We start from the raw sequence: 11,107 nt of genomic DNA on the forward strand, positions 1-11,107 counted from the left end.
GATAGTGTCACAGTTTGTAACCCCAAGGGGCGGAGAATGAAAACATTTGGGGCTAGAGCTTTTAGTTATCTTGCTCCATCAAAATGAAACAATCTTTCAGTGTTCATCAAAAGTTTTCCTTCTATTTATTGAGTGTTTAAAATCCAGACTTAAACATACCTATTAAACGTCATATTAAATTTAAATTTCTGTATAAAAAGTGCATAAATGTGCAATTGGTGCTATACAAATGTTCATATTATTATTATTAATGAAATAACTCTACAACTTTCCCTTTAAAAACAGATAAAACATCGACTATCATTATGACTGTCATCATTTTTCGTAATCTTGAATTCCATGCATTGGTGGTTACGGTTATTATTATTGACATTATTTGTCTGTGATCGGTCACATGGTATTTTAGATAAAGCCCCCCCCCCCCCCCCCCTTAGCGCAAGCGAAGTATTACAATAAAATTGAACCATATCCTGCTAGTTTGTGTCAAGAGAGGATAACCTCTCTCTTTCTCGGAGGGGTTAGATGGGCGAATGGTTAGCACGTGCGCGCTGAATAATAAGGCCTGCCACTGAGTCAACTGGCTTGGTTTCGAATCCCCGGTTGTACGTGACAAGGAGTAGTGTCCCCTGTCCAACCTCGTTGGTTTTCTCCGGATTCTCCGTTTTCCCTCCACTGCTAAAGACCCCTACACACAAGCGAATTATTGAAATAAAAAAAATTAAACCATATTTTAGTCCCGAAATGACCTAGTTTGTTTTCAAGTGGATGTTTAACCCCTCTCTCTCTCTCTCTCTCTCTCTCTCTCACACACACACAGAGGTAACAATTGTCTATTTATATATTTGCTCGTGCAATATAACTTTATAATGAATAACCTTAACCAGGAAGTATTATAGGTTATATGATTACATAGGTACAAACGATACAGTAACATGTTTAATTTCTATACCTGTACATAGGTACAAAAGATACACTAACATGTTTAATTTCTACACACCTATATGGATATCATTGCTATTGTTGATTTGAGTAGAAGTCTATTTATTATCTATAATATGATACTATGCTACACAACCCATGGAATGAATTAATGTGGTCGATCTTAACGAGTTGTCTAATTTATCTAGTGAATATCATCCAGAAGAAAAAGACGATATGCTTCGATTGATTTATGTAATGGTGGTTATAGCTTCATGCAATATATCAACAGTTGGTGAGTTATATTAAAATTATATGAAAATGAAATGAAATGGGTTTAACGTTCTCCTGTTCTGCGAAGGGCCTGACAAGGACAGCTGTCTAGTCATTCGGATGAGACGAAAAACCGAGGCCCCGTGTACACATTGGCGTGCACGTAAAAGATCCCTTGACAGTTGGAATTCGATATAAGAGTAGGCCGTAGTGCCGCTGTCCGGGCAAAATTTCTCTCATAGCACACTGTATGGCGTATGCCCGTCTTCATTAGCCCAGTTCGGAGCAAAACAGTAGGATGTTAAACCCCATTTCATTTCATTTCTCCTGTTCTGCTCCGAACTGGGCTAATGAGGACGGGTATACGCCATACAGTGTGCTGAGGGAAATTTTGCCCGGACAGCGGCACTACGGCTTACTCTTACATCGAATTTCAACTGTCAAGGGATCTTTTACGTGCACGCCAATGTGTACACAGGACCTCGGTTTTTCGTCCCGCCCGAACGAAGTGACAGCTGTCCTTGTCAGGCCCTCTGTCCTGCTCTAACAATACAACAGCAGTTGTTCACTCAAACTGATTAGCAGTAAATCTTCGCTTGATCGATAAGTACTGTCACTGAGAGGGGTGCCAATGGGGTGGGTTTATTTACTCTCAATGTTAACTTTTGTTCTTCTAATGTGTCCTATTTAGTATAAATGAGAGAGAGAGAGAAAGAGAGAGAGAGAGAGAGGGTTTAACGTCCACTCGACCCAAACTAGGTCATTTCGGGACTAACACATGGTTCAATTTTATTTCCATAATTCGCATGCGCGTAGGGGTCTTAGCAGTGGGAGGATACCAGTTAGTGTCAATGGGTTCATAAAATAACCCAATGAGAGATATATTCCCAAAATAATAATATCCACGTTAATCGCTAATATCTTGTGACCAGTCATATTATTTACTTTCATATTAAAAAAAACTTGAGTATATTATAATTACACAGTAGGTATGTTGTTATTCATGTACGTCTCTTTATGTAGATGTATATATATATACACGACTACTTGTCATATTATTTCGGAGCCACGGTGGCTAGGTGGGTAAGACGCTGACTAGCTAGTCTGAGGTCGGATGTTCGATCCTTGCATTGGTCGAGAAAGTTCATCGGGATTTTCCGACGTGGTATCCCCTTGTCAGTGGTGTAGAACGGAGGGCCTGGCTGAGGGCAGCTGCCTAGTCCTTCGGATGATTTGGAAAACGATCCCTTGACAGTTGGAATTCGATATAAGAGTAGGCGATAATACCGCTGCCCGGGCAAAATTTCCCTCATCACACTGTATGGCGTATACCCGTCTTCATTAGCCCAGTATAGAGACAGAACAGTGGGACGTTAAACCCCATTTCATTTCGTAGTATTATTTTTTATTCTATTGATATATTTTCTTTTTCTGTTCTATGTTCAGTTTGTTTTCTTTCAATGAATAAATACACCACCAGTTCGACCATTCACCGGGGATCACGTGGCTAAGTGGGTAAGACGCTAGCTCGCTAGCCTGGAGGTCGGGTCTTCGATCCCTGCATTGGCCGAGAAAGTTCATCCAGATTTTCCGGCGTGGTTCTCCCTTGTCAGTGATGCAGGACGGAGGGGCTGACAAGGAAAGCTGTCTAGTCGTTCGGATGGGACGAAAAACCGATGTCCCGTGTACACATTGGCGTGCACGTAAAAGATCCCTTGGCAGTTGGAATTCGATATAAGAGTAGACCGTAGTGCCGCTGTCCGGGCAAAATTTCCCTCATAGCACACTGTATGGCGTATTCCCGTCTTCATTAGCCCAGGTTAGGAGAAGAACAGTAGGACGTTAAACTCCATTTCATTTCATTTCATTTCGACCATTCACCCTTTGCTTTACATAGCCTTTGCGAATTGCAATCATACCGAAATAGGATACTAGGCTACAACATGTAATATTGCCCTGCTATTCGTTCGTGCCTGCAGTTTTATGTTCACTTCCACCTAACAAACTTGCGAGAGGAAGCCACAAAATAGGCTTGATCCAGGGGAGCGCCCAAGGTATATTTCATCCAAAGGAGTTGCCCTGCCAGATTACTATTAATATTTCAAGGAAAGCCCCGATTGGCCGATTCTTTATATATAAGACCAATCACACCGCAGTAGTACTCGGTAGTTAATATCAATATCAGAGCGGAATTGTCATGGTAATCGCCATTAAACCACCTGACCACCAGAAAACGAAACTTTATGAAAGAGTATACTCTGTCTAGGTTAATAATGTATTGCAATGATTTGCTACATATTATGAAGTCCGAAAGGGAGGCTGGCTCAGTCGTCAACTTAGAGGCCTACCAGGCCCGTAGCTAGCGGAAAATATGGACACTCTCAATAGGTGCTGAAGGCACATTTTCCGTTGAACGCAATACGAAGCCAACGACCAACGTGCCCATATCAGTATGAGCGCCACATAAAGCCAAGTGACATTGGTTGGACGCACACGACGAGATTGGCGGGGCGCCCAACCAATGTCACTTGGTTTTTATGGGCGCCTCGTCAATCGTGTCGTTATATATGAGACGCCCCCAAATGGTCAGGCGCCTCATAATGAATCACACGGTTAACAACACAACTAGATTGACGGAGCGCCCAAAGCGGCGTGATCTGTGGGGTGCCTTATCCCGGAGGGCGCCCATAATGACACGATCATGGTGGGGCGCCATATAATGATTGTCGGGCAGCACATAATGCATAATGCCGAGTGTGATTGGTTGGGTACCCACGACCGCATACCGACGCCCAAAGAAATCCACCATAAGAAAGCCAACTGGAGATAGTAGGCAATTTTCCAGGTCAAATTCACGATGGGGATGAGATTGATTCAAGCCCGCACCAAATGTGATAATCTTCAAAATTCATACAAGTGGCACTCTAACCCGATTCTGAACTTTTCGTTTTTCTCATAAATTATTAAAGGTACGCTAAAGTCGCATTCCTTCCTTCAAATTTTTATAATGTTCATAATACGCCAATATCGCAAATTTAGCTTCATTTTCACAGTTCTTCTCCTCAGGTGTAAACCTTTTTTTTCCAAATTTGTCTAGGGAGAGAGAGAGAGAGCACTCTAGACGCTTCTCCGAGAAGGGATACTCGTCCACGGTGCCGTTCGTCGTGGACCGTCAAGTGTAGGAATTTCAATCGGCGCCCCTTGAAACCGTTGCCCCCCCCTCCAACACACACACGCACACGCACACACACACACACACACACACACACACAGAGTTTTGGGCTAGCTACGGGACTGCCTACACATCTGCTTCTTGTAAGATGATCAGTTTCATGCAAATACAATTATTCACTATACTACCAAGCCCGAAGGAGGGCGGCTCAGATGAAGATATCATAGACCATGTTAGTTAGCACTGACTGCCACTATCCGCGCTATACGCTGACTTCCGGTCTACGTAATAGGACTATACGTTGGCCAGTAAGATGATCAGTTTGATGCAAATACAAAATTATTCATCGAAACTTAGATTCGTACATAAATGTCATTTACTTTATGGAATAATGACCTCTAAATCAAGCGCAACATGTAATATGTTTTATAATTATTTTAATTTAACAAATCATCTGTACTTCCAGGTTACTTTTTTTTTATTATATTGCTCATTTTAAAGATATTGTGCATATATTTTATATCTGATTCTTCTTGTCTTTTCAGAAAGTTATAACTGCCGCAGAGACGGTAACAATATATCTTCTATTACATTATTTTCCTTCTGAATCCTAAGTAACTGATGAAAGGATCAATCCGATTAAAATACAGATCCTATATTTCGTTTCGTTTTTTTATACTTTCGATGGCCTACACTACATGAAGATCTGACTGGTTGTAGCTATAGGTCGCGTCAGAGTTCATACGAGCGGCTTTTGACCTTATGACGTCAGACATTTGATTAAACAATCAGCATTGATGTTACTAGTGGATTACCTACAGTTCCGTGCAAAACACGCCTAAAGCTCGCCGTAACAGACCGTTTCATTGGCTAGTCCCTCACATCATTCAGAACACGTCAATGATAACAACTATTCCAAATCCTAGTGTAGTAAAGACAAGTAAAACGAAATTTTGAACTATAAAAAAGAAACGAAATAGGATCTGTGTTTTAATCGGATTGATGAAAGGATTAAAGAAATTAGCATTTACTATAGATCTACTACACTACAAGCTTCAAAACAAAAATAGAACTAACTAGCTCTACTAGATTACAAAGTCAAAACTAAAAATATCCATTACAACACTTTAAAATGTGTTTCTACCATTTAATTTTGTAACTTTAATGTTAAGTTTCATGAATAGGGAATTTGGACTTACTTCACATTCTAACAGTCAATCAAAAACAGTTACCTTTAATATATAGTCTTGTATACGACACCCGCCACTATAATTTAGATTCCAAACTCATGATGAGATGAGAGGAAAATGTTCATATGGCCTATAGTCTAAGATATCACCTTCGATCAATGGTTCCTTTACTACACGTTTATATCATAAAGCAAACTCACATATCATTCACATAAAGCAGTGGTTCTCAACCTTTCTTTGCAAACGGCCTACCTTGGAACACATGAAAAAGTAGCGGCACACCTGGCTAAATAATATATGAAAAATATTTGAATTTTGCAAAATAAAAACATGGCAACTTATAGACGGCATACAACCGTAGACACTGACTAGTCATAGACACATAGAATTACGCCATCTGAATAAAGAAAAAGCAGCTATGAACTTACCAGTAGATACAAGTGAATACTCGATTGGGATCACACATGTGTGCCGCGATACACTGGTTGAGAATCACTGACATAAAGTATAAAAATACATCTTTACATGAAATATATATTATTTCAATAAATTCTATACCAGTCGGTAGTGATAATTATATGACTGGGAAAATTGTTTATTAAAATCTTGATATTTTATATTATTTCAGTAAATTCTACATCAGTATGTAGTGATAATTCTATGACTGGTAATGTTGTTTATTTGTCTGGTGTTAAAATAAGTGATAATACTACACAATGTTCATGTTCTTTATCTACTGAAACACAAACCAATGTTACAATAAACACAGCTCAGATATCACATGGATGTGGGTATAAATTCCAGTTTCTGTATATGACTACAAGCTGGGAATATACATGTGCACAGAATTACGTACCAATCATATCAATAAAGAATGACGATAGTGTCGAGATAAATTTACAAGATCATCTAACTGTAGCGAGAATATTCGAGGTCTGCCTGAGAATACAAGCAGGTAATCAAATCTATATAATACTTGCGTACAAGGTACACGTATATCAACTGCAAATCGATCACACAATTTATACCTGTTAATTAACAACGCACTTATTATCTTTCTGTTTTTTGTCCTTTAATCAGAAACATTACTAACGCTGGCATGTGGGAAATCAAGATGGTCGACATCCAGTTATACGACTGACATAGAAACATCTGTTACAGAAAATATAAGTTAGTTCTTAAAATACTTCCACTCTTATCGTGTATTTTATCGTATCCCATCCTCACAAGGCGAGCCATTGGGTCAACCTCTACGCGCAAGAAAATGATTGGATTACAATTGAACCATATTGTGTCGAATGGACATAAAACCCCACCTCTCTCCCTACTTGTCATTGAATCAACACCTGCGCACAAGCGAATTATTAAAGTAAAATTGAGCCATATGGTCGTCCAGAAATGATCTAGTTTCTGTCGAGTGGACGTTAAACCCAATCCCCCTATCTCTCTCTCTCTCCCTCTCTCTCACGTTTGGTGACATGAGTATTGTTCCCTTCCAGACATCGTTATCCTTTCAAATTTAAGTTTCTAGGAGCTCATTAGCCTAATACAAACCAACAATATATAATTGTTAAATATTAATTTGAATTTATTATTGGATTTGGATTAATATAACACATTTGAAGATAAAATACTGACATTGATCTAATGTATTCTCAATAATATTAGCGCCATTTGGTAATGAATCGAATCAACCAACAACACCAACATCTGGTAATCAACCAAACCAATCGATATATCCAACATCTAAGACAGATAACCCGGGTGAGTTGGTGTCTATATGGAACCAACCAACAACACCAACATCTGGTAATCAACCAAACCAATCGACATATCCAACATCTAAGAAAGATAAACCGGGTGAGTTGGTGTCTACATGGAACCAACCAACAACACCAACATCTGGTAATCAACCAAACCAATCGACATATCCAACATCTAAGACAGATAACCCGGGTGAGTTGGTGTCTATATGGAACCAACCAACAACACCAACATCTGGTAATCAACCAAACCAATCGACATATCCAACATCTAAGAAAGATAAACCGGGTGAGTTGGTGTCTATATGGAACCAACCAACAACACCAACATCTGGTAATCAACCAAACCAATCGACATATCCAACATCTAAGAAAGATAACCCGGGTGAGTTGGTGTCTATATGGAGGCAGACCACCATTAATTTCCCCATTGACTTCAGTGCTAATTATGGCCTCTTTGCCCACCTCCAATGGGCTGAATGCACAAACTTGAAGAAACATACTAAAAACATGCAACTAGTTGCCGTACATATCACCGTAGCCAACCCCATAACCCCGTTATCCTTCCGCTTCAAAATCATGAATATTTACCAAAACCTGGCAGAAAATGTTAATTCAAACCCTCGTCGTCCATTCTAGACCAAAAACAATCAACAAAAATGGGCATACAAAAGTGGAGAAAAAAGACAGAGAGAGAATTGCTATAAATAGACGAACTACAATTTTAATGAAATTTAATGGTGGTCTGCCTCCATATTATAGGATCCTAACCAGATTTATATTTCAATATTTTCGTTACCAATCTCATAAAGCTTTAGGACACCCATCGTTACAGCTAGGTACAAGTAGGTGCGTAAGTCGTGCACCAACAGGGTATGGTTAATCTTTCTGGAACACCCAATACCACTTTGTTGTATTGTTTGTATTGCCGCATGTTTCTTCATATGTCGTCAAAAGCGTTCAGTCCGTGGAAATTTTGGAAAAATATTAGAGCTGGACGATGAGACGACAATTGAAAGATTTATAGTGATCCGTGTATATCTAGTACCCCTTAATCTCTGCTCATGGAAACTTACATTACTAATTATCTACCTCAGTCAATCTAGCTTATTATGTCATTATATGACAACCGAGTAGAAAGACAGTGATTTATTGAATTTTATGGAGGGTCATATTGTTGCTGAAACCATTCTTCATAGCTTTAGACTTTGATCACGGGATTAACACCAGAACTCTCTAGTGATTTCTGGTTAAATATATCTAAAGAAAGCAAACTAAAACAAAGTACCGACATATTTTGTGTCCTAGGTCCTTCTTTTGAAAGTAGAAATATATGACCAACTTTGACACCTACTACATGCAATGCACCAACTTCCCTTATTTTTAATTTTAGGACTTCATAGCCTTTAGGATAGATGGTGTAATTTAATAAATTTCATGTTTTGTGGACTTTGATATTATTTATGACGTAGTATAGATTAAATACTAAATGATATATACTTACAGTGACTTCTATAATCGGTGGATCAGTGGGCGGAGTTATTTTACTGGTTATAATAATAGTTGTCATAGTCTGGTTAGTTTTGCATAATTAAATGTTATTACATCTTTACATTTCATTATTACGCAATAAATGATCGGTTGTATATTTTGGTGTAATAATAAAAATATTTGTTAAAGGAAAATATTGGTGTCAGCCATTATTACACATTTGAAGGCCAATAAGATGTGTTACAAAATCTGGACATTCCATCTTTGACACGTGGCCGGATAATTAAATCCTTACCATGACAGTTGTCACTTATGACATGATATTTGATTCATGTAATGCCTGTTGTCTTGTAAAGTAATTTGTACAGAAAGACTATCTATAGCACTATCTTTAGCCAGCCGTGTAATCATCTTGACATCTGACAAGGGCCAAGGGTATAAAAAAGACATCATGAAGTTAGTTAAGACCGGACAGCGGCCATGTTAATTAGTTGGGAGTTGGCAACCAAGGGTGCCAAGCCAAGGTGGGACCATGGCTCCCTCAACACAAGCTAATTACGGAGTCTTTAACTACAAGAATATTTGTACTTGATATGTTTGAAGAACAAGAAAAGTATTGTATGGGGTTATAAAAAGAGTTGGGTCTTAAAGAACGAATGATGTAACAGATGACAAACAATCTAATTAATTATTCTGTTTATTCTGTCTTACTTGTTTGAATTCATTTGATTTTTGTCATTTTATTTACAGTGTAGTACGAAAAAGGAAAAGGGAGGTAATCTATGAAAGCACTAATGACGCACAGAATGATCCGCATACTTACAGTTGCTTTTCAGAACAAAGACCAGGGGAAATAACTCACCAACCTAAAGCCACCAAGGAAACTCTGCGCATGGATAACTGTATTGATAATAATACACCTACCTATGTTAACCAGCAGCTGGAATATCCTCAGAATGACGCGAGGTCTGATTACGTTGTTGGTGATTACGTTAATGTTGAAAAAGCCGAAGAGTAAAGAATGAATAATCGACGTGTAGTTGAATAAATAGTTGTTTCTTTCTTCCAAATGGTTTACCACGTGCTCTTTAGATCATACGGTCTGCCATTGAATCAAGTGGTGTGGTTTAGATTGGCCTGATTGAAATGAAAATGAACCATATGCTAGTCCCGAAATGACCTAGTTTGTGTCGAGTGAACTTTAAACCCCCACCTCTCTCCCTCTCCCTCTTTGTACTATAGTTGTTCTTTGTTTGATAAAGGCGAGAGAACACTCTTCGAATCGTCACCAGAAATAAACATCTATGTAATTTGTATTCTATACAATTGTGTCATGTGTTATATCTATTGTCAATAATTGCGACAACTAGTTTGATTTATTTACAAATGGCGCCAATAATTGAGACAGCATGACGTATGATTTTTTCCCAAATGGAATTTTAATAAAATGAACGTGGATTTAACTATTATTCTGATATTTAAAAAAAAAAACCCATCTTTGTCGGTTTGAGACCAGGGTCCTGTTTCTCGGAATCTTAACTAAAGATAAAATCCAAATTTTAGTAGATACTTCAATTTTGATTGGCTAAGCACTAAATCAATCTAATATTATCCAATCAAATTAATAAAATTTGGATAATATCTTAGTTAAAATTTAATGAAACAGGCCCCTGTTACTGCTTCCAAGATGTCGCTCTGTTGGGTTGCAAGATTTCCATTCATGTATTAAAACTATATTTTTTAGAAAGTAATCAACCGTGTAATATAATCAAATCAAACTTGTAAGCCAGCAATTAATATTTATTAAAACCGGGAGTGATGAAATTGGTTCAAATTGCTCGCTAGTCTCTCTAGCAAGTATAATACAGATTTTTTTTTATTATAAACATGAAATTATGTGTTTTTTTAACATTAAAATGTTTAATACAAAAAAAAAACCAAAAAAACTTTCAATTGAATTCATTCATACTAAACAGGGGGCTATGACCCAGTTCACGTTACACAATGGTCGCTATCATTTAGACAATTGAATGTTGAATTTTCAACTTTCCGTTTAAAACAATCTGATTTAAATACAGATCTATATTTCGTTTCGTTTTTTTTTATACTTTCGATGGCTTAAACTACATGAAGATCTGACCAGTTGTTTGGGAGGTCGCGTCAGAGATCATACGAACGGCGTTTGACCCTATGACGACAGACATTTGATTAACCAATCAACATTGATGTTTCTAGTGGATTACCCACAGCTCCGCGCACCACACGCCAACAGCTCACTGGCCAGCCATGTCTCCGGACAT

The 11,107-nt window shown here is 38.2% G+C and overlaps 1 long non-coding RNA gene across 1 annotated transcript; it reads left to right on the plus strand.

The window, feature by feature from the left end:
• Window positions 1-7,455: 7,455 nt before the first annotated feature.
• LOC126809769 (uncharacterized) lies at window positions 7,456-10,649 on the plus strand. Its single transcript, XR_007674937.2, has 3 exons — window positions 7,456-7,701; window positions 8,823-8,892; window positions 9,558-10,649. It is a non-coding gene; the product is annotated as an uncharacterized LOC126809769 (long non-coding RNA).
• Window positions 10,650-11,107: the final 458 nt, after the last annotated feature.

The sequence above is a fragment of the Patella vulgata genome, chromosome 2 (assembly GCF_932274485.2).
Source record: "Patella vulgata chromosome 2, xgPatVulg1.2, whole genome shotgun sequence".
NCBI classification, from domain to species: domain Eukaryota; kingdom Metazoa; phylum Mollusca; class Gastropoda; family Patellidae; genus Patella; species Patella vulgata.